Below are 20,560 nucleotides of genomic sequence, written 5' to 3' on the forward strand. Positions count from 1 at the left end.
GGGAACTCTGGTCAAATTTAGTTACTGTAATAGGTCTTCTGAAACTGTAGTGATGGTTTTTTACAGTGTCTGAGGAATTAAGAAGTTGCTCATTTCTCCAGAGATGCTATGCTTCTTGTAATCGCTAGGTAACTAACAGCTAGAGACCCACCATTTAATTCCACATGTTTATTCTTCCATGGTAATAAAATCCCTAAGTTTTAGTGATTCACAAGTAGGAAGAACTTCTCAGCCAATGAAGAAATTGTAGCATGCAGCTGGAAGCCATGCTTGGTAATTTCCATTTGTGTCCTCTTACAAGGCAATGAACATGTAGCTTTGCCCATCTTTTCTTCAACAGTTCTAGCATTCTGCTTCCTGGAATATATGTAGAGTGCTTGACTTCTTTTCAGGAGATTGAGCCAGTAGACAGGAAGGAACTTAGACTCTCAAAGACTTCATGGTACAGAGCTGCTGTTCAAGTTATAGTATTTCCACCACTTAACATGTGAGAAAATTTAGTTTTATTAAATTTAATATTTATCACATTGGCGGATCCCGGCCCGCACACTGGATCCCACTCTGCGCACATCCAGACACCAGAGGAAAACACCAAACGCCATCCGGAACCCTGGTGCACGGAGGCTCCCGGAAAGAGCGGCGCAGATCTTCCCGGTTGCTGCCGCCGTGGAGAGGACTTAGGCAGTACCTCACGGGCAAACTTGAGCCTCGGAACCACAGGTAGGACCAACTTTTCCACTGCAAGAAACCTGCCTGGTGAACTTAGGACACACAGAGGCAAAATTCCTCTACGACCGGGCACTTCCTGTGTTTACCAGAAGTCCCACACCTGCGGATCCCGGCCCGCAGCAGCTCTCTGCTCCCAAACCCCGTGGGAGAGAGACCTCACCGCCTGGTCAGGTGGGCACTCCCGAGGCTGCAGAGCGGAGGAGACCACCAACACTGCCCACCCCTGCCCACATCCCTGGCCCAAGAGGAAACTGTATAAGGCCTCTGGGTTCCCGTAGGGGAGGGCCCAGGAGCGGCAGGACCCCTGCGCCTGAGACACCGCCGGAACCTGAAGGAAACAGACCGGATAAACAGTTCTCTGCACCCAAATCCCGTGGGAGGGAGAGCTAAACCTTCAGAGAGGCAGACACGCCTGGGAAACCAGAAGAGACTGCACTCTGCACACACATCTCGGGCGCCAGAGGAAAACACCAAACACCATCTGGAACCCTAGTACACGGAAGCTCCCGGAAAGGGCGGCGCATATCTTCCTGGTTGCTGCCGCCACAGAGAGCTCCTGGGCAGCACCCCGCGAGCAAAATTGAACCTCGGGACCACAGGTAAGACCAACTTTTCTGCTGCAAATGACCTGCCTGGTGAACTCAAGACACAGGCCCACAGGAACAGCTGAAGACCTGTAGAGAGGAAAAACTACACGCCCGAAAGCAGAACACTCTGTCCCCATAACTGGCTGAAAGAAAACAGGAAAACAGGTCTACAGCACTCCTGACACACAGGCTTATAGGACAGTCCAGCCACTGTCAGAAATAGCAGAACAAAGTAACACTAGAGATAATCTGATGGTGAGAGGCAAGCGCAGGAACCCAAGCAACAGAAACCAAGACTACATGGCATCATCGGAGCCCAATTCTCCCACCAAAATAAACATGGAATATCCAAAGACACCAGAAAAGCAAGATCTAGTTTCAAAATCGTATTTGATCATGATGCTGGAGGACTTCAAGAAAGATTCCCTTAGAGAACAAGTAGAAGCCTACAGAGAGGAATCACAAAAATGCCTGAAAGAATTGCAGGAAAACATAAATAAACAAGTAGAAAACCATAGAGAGGAGACACAAAAATCCCTGAAAGAATTCCAGGAAAACACAATCAAACAGTTGAGGGAATTAAAAATGGAAATAGAAGCAATCAAGAAAGAACACATGGAAAGAAACCTGGATATAGAAAATCAAAAGAAGAGAGAAGGAGCTGTAGATACAAGCTTCACCAACAGAATACAAGAGATGGAAGAGAGAATCTCAGGAGCAGAAGATTCCATAGAAATCATTGACTCAACTGTCAAAGATAATGTAAAGCAGAAAAAGCTACTGGTCCAAAACATACAGGAAATCCAGGACTCAATGAGAATATCAAACCTAAGGATAATAGGTATAGAAGAGAGTGAAGACTCCCAGCTCAAAGGACCAGTAAATATCTTCAACAAAATCATAGAAGAAAACTTCCTTAACCTAAAAAAAGAGATACCCATAGGCATACAAGAAGCCTACAGAACTCCAAATAGATTGGACCAGAAAAGAAACACCTCCCGTCACATAAGAGTCAAAACACCAAACACACAAAGTAAAGAAAGAATATTAAAAGCAGTAAGGGAAAAAGGTCAAGTAACATATAAAGGCAGACCTATCAGAATCACACCAGACTTTTTGCCAGAAACTATGAAAGCCAGAAGATCCTGCACAGATGTCATACAGACCCTAAGAGAACACAAATGCCGGCCCAGGTTACTGTATCCAGCAAAACTCTCAATTAACATAGATGAAGAAACAAAGATATTCCATGACAAAACCAAATTAAAACAATATCTTTCTACAAATCCAGCAGTACAAAGAATAATAAAGGGTAAAGCCCAACATAAGGAGGCAAGCTATACCCCAGAAGAAGCAAGAAACTAATCGTCTTGGCAACAAAACAAAGAGAAGAAAAGCAAACAAACATAACCTCACATCCAAATATGAATATAACAGGAAGCAATAATCACTATTCCTTAATATCTCGCAACATCAATGGCCTCAACTCCCCAATAAACAGACATAGATTAACAAACTGGATACGCAACGAGGACCCTGCATTCTGCTGCCTACAGGAAACACCAAAGAGACAAAGACAGACAGTACCTCAGAGTGAAAGACTGGAAAAAAACTTTCCAAGCAAATGGTCTGAAGAAGCAAGCTGGAGTAGACATTCTAATATCAAATAAAATCAATTTTCAATTAAAAGTCATCAAAAAAGATAAGGAAGGACACATCATATTAATCAAAGGAAGAATCCACCAAGATGAACTCTCAATCCTAAATATCTATTCCCCAAATACAAGGGCACCTACATACGTAAAAGAAACCTTACTAAAGCTCAAAACACACATTGCACCTCACACAATAACAGTGGGAGATTTCAACACCCCACTCTCATCAATGGACAGATAGATCATGGAAACAGAAATTAAACAGAGACATAGACAGACTAAGAGAAGTCATGGACCAAATGGACTTAACAGATATTTATAGAACATTCTATCCTAAAGCAAAAGGATATAACTTCTTCTCAGCTCCTCATGGTACTTTCTCCAAAATTGACCATATAGTTGGTTAAAAAACGGGCCTCAAAAGGTACAGAAAGATAGAAATAATCCCATGCGTGCTATCAGACCACCACGGCCTAAAACTGGTCTTCAATAACAATAAGGGAAGAATGCCCACACATACGTGGAAATTGAACAATGCTCTACTCAATGATAACCTGGTCAAGGAAGAAATAAAGGAAGAAATTAAAAACTTTTTGGAATTTAATGAAAATGAAGGTACAACATACCCAAACTTATGGGACACAATGAAAGCTGTGCTAAGAGGAAAACTCACAGCTCTGAGTGCCTGCAGAAGGAAACAGGAAAGAGCATATATCAGCAGCTTGACAGCACACCTAAAAGCTCTAGAGCAAAAAGAAGCAAATACACCCAGGAGGAGTAGAAGGCAGGAAATAATCAAACTCAGAGCTGAAATCAACCAAGTAGAAACAAAAAGGACCATAGAAAGAATCAACAGTACCAAAAGTTGGCTCTTTGAGAAAATCAACAAGATAGATAAACCCTTAGCCAGACTAATGAGATGACCCAGAGAGTGTGTCCAAATTAACAAAATCAGACATGAAAAGGGAGACATAACTACAGATTCAGAGGAAATTCAAAAACTCATCAGATCTTACTATAAAACCTATATTCAACAAAACTTGAAAATCTACAGGAAATGGACAATTTCCTAGACAAATACCAGGTACCGAAGTTAAATCAGGAACAGATAAACACGTTAAACAACCCCATAACTCCTAAGGAAATAGAAGCAGTCATTAAAGGTCTCCCAACCAAAAAGAGCCCAGTTCCAGACGGGTTTAGTGCAAAAATCTATCAAACCTTCATAGAAGACCTCATACCAATATTATCCAAAGTATTCCACAAAATTGAAACAGATGGATCACTCCCGAATTCCTTCTATGAAGCCAGAATTACTCTTATACCTAAACCACACAAAGACCCAACAAAGAAAGAGAACTTCAGACCAATTTCCCTTATGAATATCGACGCAAAAATACTCAATAAAAATCTGGCAAACCGAATCCAAGAGTACATCAAAACAATCATCCACCATGATCAAGTAGGCTTCATCCCAATATGCAGGGATGGTTTAATATATGGAAAACCATCAACGTGATCCATTATATAAACAAACTGAAAGAACAAAACCACATGATCATTTCATTAGATGCTGAGAAAGCATTTGACAAAATTCAACACCCCTTCATGATAAAAGTCCGGGAAGAAATAGGAATTCAAGGCCCATACCTAAACATAGTAAAAGCCATATATAACAAACCAGTTGCTAACATTAAACTAAATGGAGAGAAACTTGAAGCAATCCCACTAAAATCAGGGACTAGACAAGCCTGCCCACTCTCTCCCTACTTATTCAATATAGTTCTTGAAGTTCTAGCCAGAGCAATCAGACAACAAAAGGAGGTCAAGGGGATACAGATCGGAAAAGAAGAAGTCAAAATATCACTATTTGCAGGTGATATGATAGTTTATTTAAGTGATCCCAAAAGTTCCACCAGAGAACTACTAAATCTGATAAACAACTTCAGCAAAGTGGCTGGGTATAAAATTAACTCAAATGAATCAGTAGCCTTCCTCTACACAAAAGAGAAACAAGCCAAGAAAGAAAATAGGGAAACGACACCCTTCATAATAGACCCAAATAATATAAAGTACCTCGGTGTGACTTTAACCAAGCAAGTGAAAGATCTGTACAATAAGAACTTCAAGACACTGAAGAAAGAAATTGAAGAAGACCTCAGAAGATGGAAAGATCTCCCACGCTCATGGATTGGCAGGATTAATATAGTAAAAATGGCCATTTTACCAAAAGCAATCTACAGATTCAATGCAATCCCCATCAAAATACCAATCCAATTCTTCAAAGAGTTAGACAGAACAATTTGCAAATTCATCTGGAATAACAAAAAACCCAGGATAGCTAAAACTATCCTCAACAATAAAAGGACTTCAGGGGGAATCACTATCCCTGAACTCAAGCAGTATTACAGAGCAATAGTGATAAAAACTGCATGGTATTGATACAGAGACAGACAGATAGACCAGTGGAATAGAATTGAAGACCCAGAAATGAACCCACACACCTATGGGCACTTGATTTTTGACAAAGGAGCCAAAACCATCCAATGGAAAAAAGATAGCATTTTCAGCAAATGGTGCTGGTTCAACTGGAGGTCAACATGTAGAAGAATGCAGATTGATCCATGCTTATCACCCTGTACAAAGCTTAAGTCCAAGTGGATCAAGGACCTCCACATCAAACCTGATACACTCAAACTAATAGAAGAAAAACTAGGGAAGCATCTGGAACACATGGGCACTGGAAAAAATTTCCTGAACAAAACACCAATGGCTTATGCTCTAAGATCAAGAATCGACAAATGGGATCTCATAAAACTGCAAAGCTTCTGTAAGGCAAAGGACACTGTGGTTAGGACAAAACGGCAACCAACAGATTGGGAAAAGATCTTTACCAATCCTACAACAGATAGAGGCCTTATATCCAAAATATACAAAGAACTCAAGAAGTTAGAGCACAGGGAGACAAATAACCCTATTAAAAAATGGGGTTCAGAGCTAAACAAACAATTCACAGCTGAGGAATGCCGAATGGCTGAGAAACATCTCAAGAAATGTTCAACATCTTTAGTCATAAGGGAAATGCAAAGCTAAACAACCCTGAGATTTCACCTCACACCAGTGAGAATGGCTAAGATCAAAAACTCAGGTGACAGCAGATGCTGGCGAGGATGCGGAGAAAGAGGAACACTCCTCCATTGTTGGTGGGGTTGCAAACTGGTACAACCATTCTGGAAATCAGTCTGGAGCTTCCTCAGAAAATTGGACATTGAACTGCCTGAGGATCCAGCTATACCTCTCTTGCGCATATACCCAAAAGATGCCCCAACATATAAATAAGACACGTGCTCCACTATGTTCATCGCAGCCTTATTTATAATAGCCAGAAGCTGGAAAGAACCCAGATGCCCTTCAACAGAGGAATGGATACAGAAAATGTGGTACATCTACAGAATGGAATAGTACTGAGCTATCAAAAACAACGGCTTTATTAAATTCGTAGGCAAATGGTTGGAAGTGGAAAATATCATCCTGAGTGAGCTAACCCACTCACAGAAAGATATACATGGTATGCACTCACTGATAAGTGGCTTTTAGCCCAAATGCTTGAATTACCCTAGATCCCTAGAACAAATGAAACTCAAGACAGATGATCAAAATGTGAATGCTTCACTCCTTCTCTAAAAGGGGAACAAAAATACCCTTGGCAGGGAAGAGAGAGGCAAAGATTAAAACAGAGACTGAAGGAACACCCATTCAGAGCCTGCCCCACATATGGCCCATACATATACAGCCACCCAATTAGACAAGATGGATGAAGCAAAGAAGTCAGGCCAATAGGAGCCGGATGTAGATCACTCCTGAGAGACACAGCCAGAATACAGCAAATACAGAGGCGAATGCCAGCAGTAAACCACTGTACTGAGAATAGGACCCCCATTGAAGGAATCAGAGAAAGAACTGGAAGAGCTTGAAGAGGCTCGAGACCCCATATGTACAACAATGCCAAGGAACCAGATCTTCCAGGGACTAAGCCACTACCTAAAGACTATACATGGACTGACCCTGGACTCTGACCTCATAGGTAGCAATGAATATCCTAGTAAGATCACCAGTGGAAGGGGAAGCCCTGGGTCCTGCTAAGACTGAACCCCCAGTGAACTACTGTTGGGGGGTGGGCGGCAATGGGGGGAGGGCTGGGAGGGGAACACCCATAAGGAATGGGAGGGGGGAGGGGTATGTTTGCCCGGAAACCAAAGAATTATTATTAAGTATTAAATAAATTTTAAAAAAATTAATTTATGATGAACTAAGACATCCCTTGCCAAAAACACTGATATTTTACATTCTTTTGGTCAATTATGAAATGTTTTCTATATCCACAGGCTACACTTACTTCACAATTACTCAAAGTAATAATACATTTTAATCATTGGTAACCTAATCAAATAGGGTTTCTATTGACCAAATTATATTCAAATACCATAAATACAAGAAAAATAAATAATATAGAAATCAATTTGAAAAAAATATTTATCGCATTGCTTTTGTCATTCTATGACTGAAAATGCATCCCCATTTGTCAACCCATATTTTGGGACTCTAAAGAGTGGGAACATGGGGAACACATGACTGTTAATGGTGAGCAATGAGACAGGATGGATGATGCCCTAGTAAAGAAGGCAGAGGGTTCTCAGCAACTATCAGCTCTTTCTACTATTGTAATACAGGTTCTAATTCAATCGCCTTCTATGACTCCATTAACTCTTTTATCTTTGTCTGGATTCTCGACAGTTCTTAAGTCCTATTGTGAACCTTTTTAACCCTCTCCTTCTCCACAGGGGATTGGTGAGTGGTGATGTCAAGTGTCTACTTTCATTCGTAGATGCAGTTTTTAAGAGACAGAAGCTATTTCATTTTCTCTTTTGTAGGTGGGACATAGTGACTTTCTACTGTGAGAATGTGGAGAAATTACCATCACTTTCAGGATTAGAAGATATGCATTTTATTCTGTGACTGTGTGTTCATGTGGTGGAGGTGATTGTTTTGTTCCTCTGTAAGGTCCAAGACAGTTGGTTGTGAGCAGTGCTATGTGACATGAAAAGCTAATACTACTACTAACAGTTACATAAAAAAGCTTGGAGGGAGAGAGTTTTGCCCCAAAAGAGATCTGGATGGTCAAAGCATGCTAGCCCAATAGCTTAGGTATAATACTCAGAGATAAACTGGGACTTCCACATATTATATGTTCCTTCCAGATTTCTTAGCTTCAAAAACAGTGTAAAAGGTAGTCATGTTTTTCTAGATGAGCCCCAGTAGGTTACTCAATCTCAATTGTTCAACCATAGATGCACATACACATGAGCAACACTAATGGAATTAACATGATATACTTATATATGCATGTCTATATGTGTGCACATGAAAAAATAATCAAAGAAGAGGTCACAACTCTGACAAGGTATGGAGAGGGTGTGAGAAGAGAAGGTGGGTGGAAGTGATGTAAATCTAGTATGCTTGTGAAATTCTCAAAATAAAAGTAATAAAAAAAATGTGAGAGTAATTATATATCCTTTGCTTCAATTGCTAAGCTAATGGCATTTAGTGGCAGAAGTGAATCAGGAATTGAGGGGAAAGAAAACTCAACTCAGCAAGAATGTAGCAGGTCCAGAAAGCAAGTAATACAAAATGGAGCTAGAAGAAGGCTTTGAGGATCCTCTCAGGAAGATAAATGGAGATTTGAAGCAGTTAACAGAGTAAAAGAAAAATTAGCCCCATGACAGAATTGACCAAGAAAGAGCTCAAGTAAGTTTCAAAAGAAAGAGTGGAGCATAAATGCTAGGGAAAGTAACAGCTTTGTATGTCTGAGAAAGTTGTGGTCTGAATGTAAGCCTATCTAAATAAGGCTTAACGTTGAAATAGAAGTGTGGGGAGAAAGCATTTGTAAGTCACAGACAAGGGCAGTCCGAGAGGCATCAGCCACAGTGGTCAGCAAGATGCCTTACCTACAGTTCTGGGATAGACAAATTTCTCTTAGGAAAAAAGCAGCAGGAATCTTGAGAAGGAAGAAAAGACTGAGTTGGATGCCCATACCCAGTTTATTTCGCTCTTTTTTCTCTATCAGACATCTCTCTTCATCTCCTCTGACTTGGATGTAATACTAACACACAGTGGCTGGAGAGGCAGTGGTTCTTGAGGGCTTTGGGGCAACTGTTAAAATGGGATTTTCCACAGGCACCATTGCTGCCACTGTTCCCAGTGGAAGAGAAGCTAGAGAGTTGATCTGGTATGTCCTTTATCTCCACAATAGGATGCTAGTATGCTTGAGTTAAAAATGAAAACAACTAGGAAAAGCAGGCCTTCCATTTAGCAGTAAAGGAGGTTTCCTCATAAGAAAGTAAATTTAAATGAATTTGTTCTGCTTTGTGGAAGAGGAGTAATATGGGGAGAGGAAAGTCATTGTTTTTCATTTTAGCTCCTCACCTTTGTTATTTCTCTCTGAGAATACATCACTATAATTACATAAACATGGAAGCAGCACTGCAGTCTTGTAACCAAAGTTTAATGGACACTGCACAATGGCTAGTCTTTAGCATTGTTGAGGTAATTTTATCTGCTCAACACTTAGCCGCACTTTTACCCATTCAAGGCTAAATGCAAGTATATAATACTTGGAGAGTAATGATTCCCTTTTTTAAAAGAAAAATAAACTGCTAGATTTTGTAAGTTGTGTGACGTGCTTCATGTCAGATGATTTCATGGATGACATTTACCTCGACAATTTCACATTAATAGTGAGGGCATATCCAGGTAGTAGAGCATGACAGTGGGCAACAATCAAACCAGCCTTATCTAGGACTCAAAGCGGATCAATCCTGGTGTGGACTCAAAGTGGATCATTCCTGGTGTGTGTGTATGTGTACGTGTGTGTGTGTGTGTGTGTGTGTGTGTGTGCGTGTATGTGTATGTGTGAACATGTAGAAGGAAAAATAATAAATAGTATCTGGAGTCTTACAATCTTTCTTTATTGCTCTACTGCTCTGCATTTTATTTATCTGTTTGTTTGTTTGTTTGTTTGTTTGTTTGCAGCATGTTTTTTCTCAGCCTGAAGCTTGCTATTTTGCCTACATTGGCTGGCTAGGAAGCTCCTGAGATTTCCTTATCAATTGCCCCCAACTCTGGGGTTAGAGGCGTGTATAACAATCACCAGTTTTCACATGGATGCTGGAGATTTGAAGTCATTCCTTCTTATTTTCACAGTACACTCTTTCATCTACTGAGTTCCCTCCGTGGCCCCACAAAGTGGGTCTTAAACATATCAATTCACTTGGCATATTCTATCAAGACAACTTTGAGTGTTTAGCTGAATATGTGCTTGCAGAGGATAATTCCACCATATCCTTTTAGATTTCTGTATTAAGTCATAAATTGGCCTGGAGAGGTGGGTCTGTGGTAAAAAGCACTGATTGCCTTTTCAGAGGACCCAGGTTGAATTCTCAGCACCCACATGGCAGCTCACAACTGACTGTAATTCCAGTTCCAGTGGATGTGATGCTCTTCTTTGACTGTGGCAGATATCAGGCACACGCATGGTACACAGGCCTACATATAGGCAGCGCACACACATAAAATAAAATAAATTTAAAGTGCTTTAAGTTGCTGTATTAATTAATCACATATCTCCTTGATTATCTATGGATATCTCTAATTTGTGTGTGTGTGTGTGTGTGTGTGTGTGTGTGTGTGTGTGTGTGTTTGGGGATGGAGGTTGTGAGGCAAGGGCATGAGGGGGCATATTCCATAGACTAATTATCTGATTTAAGCTCATGTCTTTGCTATCTAATTGAAGAAACTAGAAGAAGTTTGGCATGAGACAGCTGTGGTAAGTGTATGGCACATACATGATTTCAGTTAGAAAGTGATGTAAAATTCATGCGGTTAATGCAGCTAGAGTGGAATTTCTAAATGAACATTGCAGATCCTATTTAATATTTGAGTGAGTAACTAGGTTACAATTCTAATTTCCAATTAGCAGTCATCTGTGACTTTAATGGGAATTACATAATCTCAACGTTTAAATAAGGGACCAATTTCACTTGTAAAGTTACCCATAGGAAAGCATCAGTAATGAGGACAAATGCCATTTCCACGAGATAACAATTACATTAGAATTTCCTTTCTGTTTTCCCATAGGCACAAAGACTCACAAATGAGAATAACATAGTTTTCTTTTGCACCAGAAGATGCTTTTGGAAACTATTGATTCTAAAACGGGGGGGAATGGAATTCCTTAGATGATTTTTAAAATGATCCTTCTTGAGAACTAAAACAAACATACACAAAGTAAAAGAGAGGATTGAGGTTTAATGTCTCCATGTTGATTACAACTCCATAAATCCACTGGAAGTAAAAATTTATTTTTCACTGAGTGTTAAAAAGCAGGACTGGCTAAGAACCTCTCTGTCACAAGTTCCAGGGCAAGATCTCAGTTCTGTGAAACAATATGAGGCCACACTTCCCCAGAAAGCTAAGTCTTGAGGAAAGCCATTCTAGTACTTATTATTTGTGTAACTTTGACAACTTAATGCAGAATGAGTGATTGTAGCAGAGGTGAATCGTTTCAGGATTTTCCTGTATTTGAATGATATTAAGGCCTCACTTTTATGACAAGTGGCTTATAACCAAATATGTGCCGTAAGTATCAAGTGAGGAAATCTAAGATTAAAACAGGGAAGGATAGCAATCTCAGTGTTTGCTCTCAGTAGCACACCATGCTTTGTCTCATGTCAACCATCCCATTTAACTGTCACCACAACAGTTGAGGGATACACAGGTTTTACTTCCATTTTGACTTAATGGGGCAAATAAAGTTGTAGCTGCTGAGTGAACATTTCCATATTCACCTAACAAATATAGGGTGGACCCACATGGGTCCATATGTTTGCTCTGTGAAAGAGTTTCCTGATGTCTCTACAAGATTTCTGATAGCAGTCTGACATACTTAGACATACCTCATGGCAATTGAAGAGCTGTGACCTTTAAAACATTTCAGTTGTGGAACAACTAGACACACAAAGTGAATTGAAAAACACCTACTTTACAAACCAAGGGTATTCCTTCAAGGTTTTTTTTTTTTTTTGTTGTTGTTATAAAATTCTTTGCGAAAGTACACCAAACTATATTCAGCATCAGTGTGGCACATCCATTTCTATTGAGGTGACCACATAATTTATTGTTGTTTTCTTAGGTCAACTGTTAAATAAGCCATAAAAACACGAATCCTTAGAGATGCTTTTAAACCCCATGGACAAAAACAAGCACACTTTAGTGACAGCATCCCCACCATCTATTAGAGTACCAGCTCCTCTTCAGATGAATCCTTCTCTTGCTTCTGAAGTTGAGAACCAGTCAATAATCTCCTTCTCAATGTTCTGTGGATTAAAAGAGATCATCTGGGCTGAGCGATTATCTTTCAAAAACTGCTAGCACTATCTGTGGTTCTTTGCTTTCATACTGTGCCTTTTAAATCCTGATTATCATTCAGTTGGGTAAGCATATCTCTTTTCATATGAAAAACCTGTGCTTCAGGAATGCTTGGAACTAGATAATGAAATACAGACAGCTAGAATCATGATAAACCACATTCTTAAAGGAACAACAGCTCAATTTTCCGGCTAACCATACACATGTGTGGCTCCCCACTCTGTTGCTTGGCTCTTCTCTCCAGCTTTGCTTCCAGACAGAAATGCCAGTGTGCTGAGCTACTAAGAAATCTGTACTGTCACTTAAGTCCAAGGGCCCTTGACCTTCATCCTTGTCCCTTTGCCATTTTCATTGCTTCATTGCTTAAATATTTGGTAAGGAAGCTTCTCACAGCTTTTGGGAAGTATTCCAGCTTTAGTGCTGTTATGGTGATAAAACACCCTAAAAGCAACTTAAAGGAGAAAAGGTAGATGTTTAAGTTACAGTTCCAGGTTACAGTCCGTTACTGTGGAGAAGTTAGATCCACAGTTAAGAAGCAGAAACATGCCAGGCAATGTTGGCTCATGCTTTTAATCCAAGCACTCAGAAAGGAGAAGCAGGCAGCTCTCTGAGTATGAGGCGAGCCTGGTCTACGGAGCTTGTTCCAGAATAGCCAGGATTATACACAGAAAGACCCTGTCTCAAAACAAACAAACAAAGCAAAAAGAGAAATGCTGGCACATAGTTTGTTTGCTTTCTCTCTGCTATATTTCTTTAATCTAACAGTTCAGAAACCCTGTCTAGGGATGATGCTTCCGATGGTGGGTTAGATTTCTTATTATTGTTTTTTGATAATTTACTCTTTTATTCACTTTATATCCAGATCACATCCCCCCTCACTCCTTTCCTGCAAGTCTTACACTTTCAAATCCTTACCTCTATTAGCCTCTCCTTTTCCTCAGAGAAGGGAAGGCCCTCACCCCTGAATACCTGGGACTTCTAGTCCCAGCAAGTACATTCTCTCTCACTGAGGCCCCACCAGGCAGTTCAAGTACGGAAAGCAGTTTCTGTGGCAGGTAACAAAATCTGAGACAGTCCCCACTGCTTCAATTGTTATAGGACTCACATGAAGACCAAGCTGCACATCTACTACAAATGTGTAAGTGGCGTAGGTACAGCCTCTGTATGTTCCATGGGTGGTGGTTCAACTTAACTGTCATAGAAATTTAGGTCATTCAGAATATCTAGCATTTCTTTGATTCTCTCATGGTGCTAAATGTTTCATTGAAAAAAATAGTATCCTTTTAGTTACCAGCAAACATCCCTACTTGTTTTTTGTGTCAAGGGTTGATTTGTAGGGTGAACAGATAATTTCTGTGATCTTATCCTACTGTGGTTTGGAGGTATCATACAGAAACATGATTTTAACTTCAAAGGTTATAAAAAGAAGTTGATTCTAGACTCAAATATGAATGATGACGGCCTGCAAATACAAGTTTAGGTTACCTCAGATTTCATGTTCCAATGTAGAAGCAGTTTCATGATTTTTTTTATAGTAACATGACATAGAAATCTATATACTGGCACATGTTAAATGTGTTCCTAAATATATTAAGGAGACACAGCAAAGTAGAAGAAACATCTCAGCTTCTCAGCTATAGGCTTCCAAAGTATGTGGTGACATTCTTAGTCCTTTGGCAGAAAACCAGAGCTTTGTTAATACATTCCACGAGCCATTTCATCTCTTAGCATATTAGGACATGACTGTATCTGTCAGTGACTGGATGTCAGCGTCAACATGGAGTGGGTGGGGAGAAAGAGCTGGCTATTTAGTCGGCTAAAGATAGTCCAGTATAAATTGCAACACTGCAGTATTCTGATGTCTGTCTGCACATCACTAATTTCCTAGTTAGTCAGGTTCTCTAGGGACAGCTTTTTCAGAAGAATTCTCATTCACAGATAAGGTTAGAAACACACACACATACACTAAAAATCTGGAAGACTTGTAAAAGCTTTCCTGATAAATTAAAATGCTGAACTTTACAATGACTGGAGGCTGCAATCACTTGTATGGGTTCTGAGGTGATGACAAGATTACATTGGATTTGCAGAAAGAAAATGTTGGAATATTCATATTAGTAATCATTAATAATCATATATGCAAATGAAAATGCACAATGTGAGGAGAGGCTCCTGAGGCCCACTCCTAGCTGAGAAGCTATTGGCAATTAATAACTGTAGGGCAAGTGGGAGTTATTTTTCTTTAGGGGTGTGGCCACTGGCAGGTTCCCCATGCTTCAGTAGATGACCCCTTGCATGAGCATATAGGCAGCACTAAATGGACACAGTAGTGTGAAAAAAAAACGAAAATTATAAAAGGAAGACTTAATGTTGGGACTGAGATGTGATGGGAGACCCTGGGGTGAGTTGGTGCTGGTGAGTCAAGTCTGAATATCATCAAGATGTGTTATATACATGTATTGAATTCTCAATGGAAAATAAAAATAAAGACTATAAAAAGAGAAATATAGTTAAATTTAAAATAATCCACAGTGAAAAAGCAATGAATTAGACCAGGAAGACCTGAGAATATGACCCAATATATAAAGAATATGGGCCATCTTTCTTGTAGCTATTGATAGACAAAGAAACTTGGGAAAATTTTTAAGGATTAATATTTATCCTGACAATAAGATGTTTGTAAAAATAAAGGTGAGAGTTATGTTTTATCTAATCTTTTAAATTATTGTCAAAATTATTCACAAGGGAGCTATATTGGACCTCAAGCAAATATAGACAATAGATTAAATACTAAGTCAGTCTTGGCAGAGGGAAAAAAAAATCTCAGAGTAAGTATCAATGACTGGAATTCATTGTGGAAGAATTTAGCCACTGTTATCTTTTGGCTCAGCATTCTAAGCATGTGGCAAATTGGCTGCCCTATCACCAGGTATTTTGTGAACACACCAAGCATGAAGAAAATGTAAGACATTTATCTCTGATACAAATTTATTTTAAACTCATAAATACGTTTCTATGTGTTTGGCCTGTGTGTGTGGTGTCTTTGGAGGCCACAAAAGGATGTCAGAGCCGCTGAAGCTAGAGGTACAAGCAGTTTTGAGCCTTCTAATGTGAATGTTGAAACCTGAATTTAGGTCTTCTGGAAGAGCCCTAGGCATTCCCAAATGCTGGGAGTTATAATTCTGGGAAGCAATAAAGCCACATGGGAAAATACTGTTGAATGGTTTTGTCCTTAGGAGCTCCTACAACTGGTGTCCATTGTTGAAATACTAGAGAGTCATCTTGACCAAACTCTATTCTGGTCAGTATTTAATTAATGCTTGTTTCAAATTTTTATCAAAATCGTGGAACTGGTTTCTCTCATGAGAATCTTAGGATGAACACAATAAGTTAAATTCTGTGTAATCTGAACACAATAAGTTGCATTCTGTGTAATCTTAGATGTTTCTGCCTTTTGAAAAAAATAATTTCTTTAAGTCTCAAGGCACATCTGAATTTGTCCTGGCATCACTGAACTGGGCTTTATTTTTGTTTTTTGTTTTTTGTTTTGTTTTGTTTGTTTATTTGTTTTTTCTCAGCATGTATTTTGTGAATGCACTTCTATTTTCTGCATGTCACTAGGCACCAGAGATACAAGAATTACTAGGATATTGTAGAATGCCTTATTTACTTATTTTTGTTATTATGTTTATTATATCTTTCCTAAGTCTGACTCTGTTGTATTATTTACTGAACTGTCATGTTTTACTAGCAACTACCAAAAGTGCGCAAGTTCATAAAAGACTTTACCCCATTTACATGTGCAACTCAATACAAGAGACAGATGGATGCAGAAAGAGAGATAAATAATACAGAACACCAATTCTTCCACTGGCTTTCTAGGCAGATGAAATAAAGGTATTTTCAAAATGTGCTAGTCTTCACAGTTACTTTATGAAGCTGTTTTCTAGTAAAAGCCATTAAGGTTATCTCTTTCCCCCTTGCTGTTGGGGTGGTTGGACCCCAATATCTCCTTCATTTTTCTTTTTCACCAACAAAGCTAAGTCTCAAAATGAAGCTAGTCTGTCCTGGATGAAACTTTCATGTAAAGTGTTTCTTGGTTACACTTCTGCTCTGGCTCTTTGAGGCAGCAATACATTTACTTTGTGGGAATGGAAAAGCCTTTGGGGAAATTCAGAAGTTATAGTGGTTTTGGTTGGCCAGTGATTTGTTTCATGAGGAAAATCAATGATCACAGTGGCCCTTAAGTTAAAATATGGCATTACCAGAAGGGTAACATTCAAAAGTTTTTATAATCCAAAGGCTTAAATCACTTTCTGAGAGAATAGTTACATCATTCCCATAAAGTATATTTCATTTAGCATTATTTTTCTTGCAGTTTCAGATCATATAAAGAACAATTGTTCAAATATCAGGTTCACATTCTCTGGGCTAATGGAAAGAAAAATCCAGTTATTGATTAGTCTTTCTGTTGTCATTGTTTCAATGGTAATAGAGGAGAGAGTTAATTTTTGAACAGACATGTTTCATATAGCACATATGTAAGCACAATCTATTAGAATGTCAATCATTTCGTATAGACATTGGGAATACACTTATACACTTATAAGACTGTGTATCATTACCTACTGAGAAAGGACAAAGTAGAATCTAAGGCAGATAGTATTTCCAGACAGAAATTGTTCAATTAGCTTGAACAATGGTGCTTTTAGGGGGCATCAGGAAACTGCAAAAATGCTACTCATCGAATGGCTTAAATTGCTTGCTTCTCATGTATGGCGTTGTGTATTCAGCTTGACGCAACTGGTGGCATCTTCAACTGACATATTCACATATTCAACAACAGGATAGTAGTAAACAATAATAAGTCAACTCTCTCTCTCTCTCTCTCTCTCTCTCTCTCTCTCTCCCCCCCATCTCTCTTTCTCCCCCTCTTTCTGTCCACCTGGATGTTAGAAACACTAGAAATGGAGAATTAAGATTTAGTTACATATGGCACATTTTGAAATTTGGTGAAACTTCTTAAATAACAAACATTACAATGGAACTATTTTATTTCTTTGCTGAGACTATCAAAGTCAGAAGAGCTAATTCAGGAAATGGTGGACTTCTGTGGTACCAGTGGTGGTCTGAATAAGAATGGCCCCCATAGGCTCATATGTTTGTATGCTTAGTCACCAGATTGTGGCACTATTTGAAAAGATTAGAAGGATTAAGAAGTATGGCCTGTTGGAGGAAGTGTATCACTAGGAGTGGGTTTTGAGGCTTCTAGAAAATATGCCAAATCCAGAATCTCTCTCTGCCTATGGATCATGAAATAATTCTTAACTGCTTCAGCTCCTACCTGTATGCTGCCATGCTCCCCAAAATAGTGATAATAAGCTAAACCTCTGAAACTGTAAGCAAGGCTCCAAATTAAATGTCTTCTCTTATAATAGTTGCTTTGGTCATGGTGTCTCTTCACAGTACTAGAGCAGTGACTAAGACACTGGTCTTATCTACAAGAGGCTCCCTTAACCTCATATTTCTAGATAAGGCTTTTGGGCCTCTGACACCCCCCCCAACTTTTCTATCTTATTTTAAGCAAAGCATGATTGACTTATAATAACAACATCAGAAGATATTTCATCACTAAGAATATGAGGTGTTCTATTCCTATTTTTCCATAGGACAGTGGGTCTGACTTAAATAATTTCTGAAATATCAGAAAACTCACTCAAATGAATTAAAGAAATGGAGTTTATGTAATCCATACCTTTTAGCAATACAGTATGCTGGATATGTAGTTCATAATCCTTTTGTCTGATATTATTGACTCTAACTAGCTACTTGGCTGATCTTTCATATCCAAGCCTTTATTTTAGAATGCTATTCATTGTTGAACCAGCTATTTTTTCCTTTCCCCTGTTTCTATAATTTTTGTTCATAGTGCTTTTTAACAGATTGTTTTAGGTACCATTACTTGATTTATGTGGTCTGCATTCCCATTGGATTATGTTTCTATGAGCAGAACTGCAGCCTACACTGTACTTCTGCAGTGTCTGGGTATTAGCAAGGATTTCATAACATGGTGATGAATTTTTATTGGGCTCTTTTTACTTTTACATTATGCAAACAAATTGCATTTAAATGAGACTAAACCATATAAAAGATTGAGGCTGGGTTTTCAATAAGACTATTCTATTATAATAGAAAAAGTTTCATTAAATATAATTCATAGCCTAAAATATGATTAAAGCAAGCCTATTTAAAATCCAGTGTTATAAAGTTATTTTAATCAATAGTCCAAATAGCTTTAGAGATACATGTGGGTGAGAAATTTTATCTAAAATAATGACTTTATTACACATGCCCTTAATGTTTATATTGGAACTACATAAAAGTAATACAAACAAAAAAAATATAACATGGACTATGGAAGAAATTTCTTTTTTGGGGGGTGGTACAGCGAACTTTATTGATGGTATTCAAGAGAGAAGGGAGGGCTCCCCAGGCCCCTCCTGTTATTATGGGGGTCTGGGATGGAATTGTGAGGGAGATGCTCAGTGTTGGGGGCCGAGTTGGGATGGGGACTCCTCAGCAACTGAGGGCCTCTCTCTTGCTCTCAGTATCCTTGCTGGGCTGGGGTGGGTGATCCAGGGTTTCTTACTCCTTGGAGGCCATGTAGGCCACATGGTCCACCACCCCGTTGCTGTAGCCGTATTCATTGTCATACCAGGAAATGAGCTTTACAAAGTTGTCATTGAGAGCAATGCCAGCTCCAGCATCAAAGGTGGAAGAGTGGGAGTTGCTGTTGAAGTTGCAGGAAACAACCTGGTCCTCAGTGTAACCCAGGATGCCCTTTAGTGGGCCCTCGGATGCCTGCTTTACCACCTTCTTGATACCATCATACTTGGCAGGTTTCTCCAGGTGGCATGTCAGATCTACAAAAGATACACTGGGAGTAGGAACACAGAAGGCCATGTCAGTGAGCTTCCCGTTCAGCTCTGGGATGACCTTGTCCACAGGCTTGGCAGCACCAGTGAATGCAGGGATGATGTTCTGGGCTGCCCCACGGCCATCACGCCACAGCTTTCCCGAAGGGCCATCCACAGTCTTCTGAGTGGCAGTGATGGCATGGACTGTGGTCATGAGCCCTTCCACGATGCCAAAGTTATCATGGATGACCTTGGCCAGGGGGCGCTAAACAGTTGGTAGTGCAGGATGCATTGCTGACAATCTTGAGGGAGTTGTCATATTTCTCCTGGTTCACACCCATCACAAACATGGGGGAATCGGCTGAAGGGGCAGAGATGATGACCCATTTGGCCCCACTCTTCAAGCAAGCCCCAGCATTCTCTACGGTGGTGAAGATGCCAGTAGACTCCATGACATACTCAGCAGCAGTGTCACCCCATTTGATGTTAGCGGGATCTCGCTCCTGGAAGATGGTGATGGGCTTCCCATTGATGACCTGCTTCCCATTCTCAGCCTTGGCTGTGCCGCTGAACTTGCCATGGGAAGAGTCATACTGGAACATGTAGACCATGTAGTTGAGGTCAATGAAGGGGTCGTTGATGGCAACAATCTTCACTTTGCCAGATGCAGAGAGGAGAAGGCAACCCTGGTAACCAGGCGCCCAATACGGCCAAATCCCTTCACACCGACCTTCACCATCTTGTCTATGAGACGAGGCTGGCGCTGCACAAGGAGATGCGGCTGTCTCTGGAACAGGGAGTTGCAGAGAGCCAGAAGAAACTTCTAATATGTTTCCGTAGGTCCCTGTTAGGGATACATATAGATGATAAGAATTTGACACTCTAACCAATTCATAGATTTGAGAAGATAATGATGCATCCATGATAAATTATTATATATAGAAAAAACAGACCAGGATGTTTGCAGCTCAGATTTATCTCCAAGAGATTTCCCTCCAGCTGCCAGGGGTAGAGTTCTCTCACAGCCTTGAATTGTATGTTCCTTTTGTTTGCCCCTGCCTCAATTTCAATCAAGATTATCCTCTTAATGCTTCTGAACTAGGGATTGAAAAGGGTGGTTGTTTAACCAGCTTTCTGCTGTTAATACCCCAAAAGAAGAACTTTTTGAAGAAAGTCTTATTTAGCTAAT

At 39.8% G+C, this 20,560-nt stretch overlaps 1 pseudogene; it reads right to left on the reverse strand.

Moving 5' to 3' along the window:
* Positions 1-19,099: 19,099 nt before the first annotated feature.
* LOC108352853 (glyceraldehyde-3-phosphate dehydrogenase pseudogene) lies at positions 19,100-20,110 on the reverse strand (annotated as a pseudogene).
* Between the last annotated feature and the right edge of the window lie 450 nt (positions 20,111-20,560).

Source organism: Rattus norvegicus, chromosome 14, assembly GCF_021556685.1.
Source record: "Rattus norvegicus strain SHRSP/BbbUtx chromosome 14, alternate assembly SHRSP_T2T, whole genome shotgun sequence".
Taxonomy (NCBI): Eukaryota; Metazoa; Chordata; class Mammalia; order Rodentia; family Muridae; genus Rattus; species Rattus norvegicus.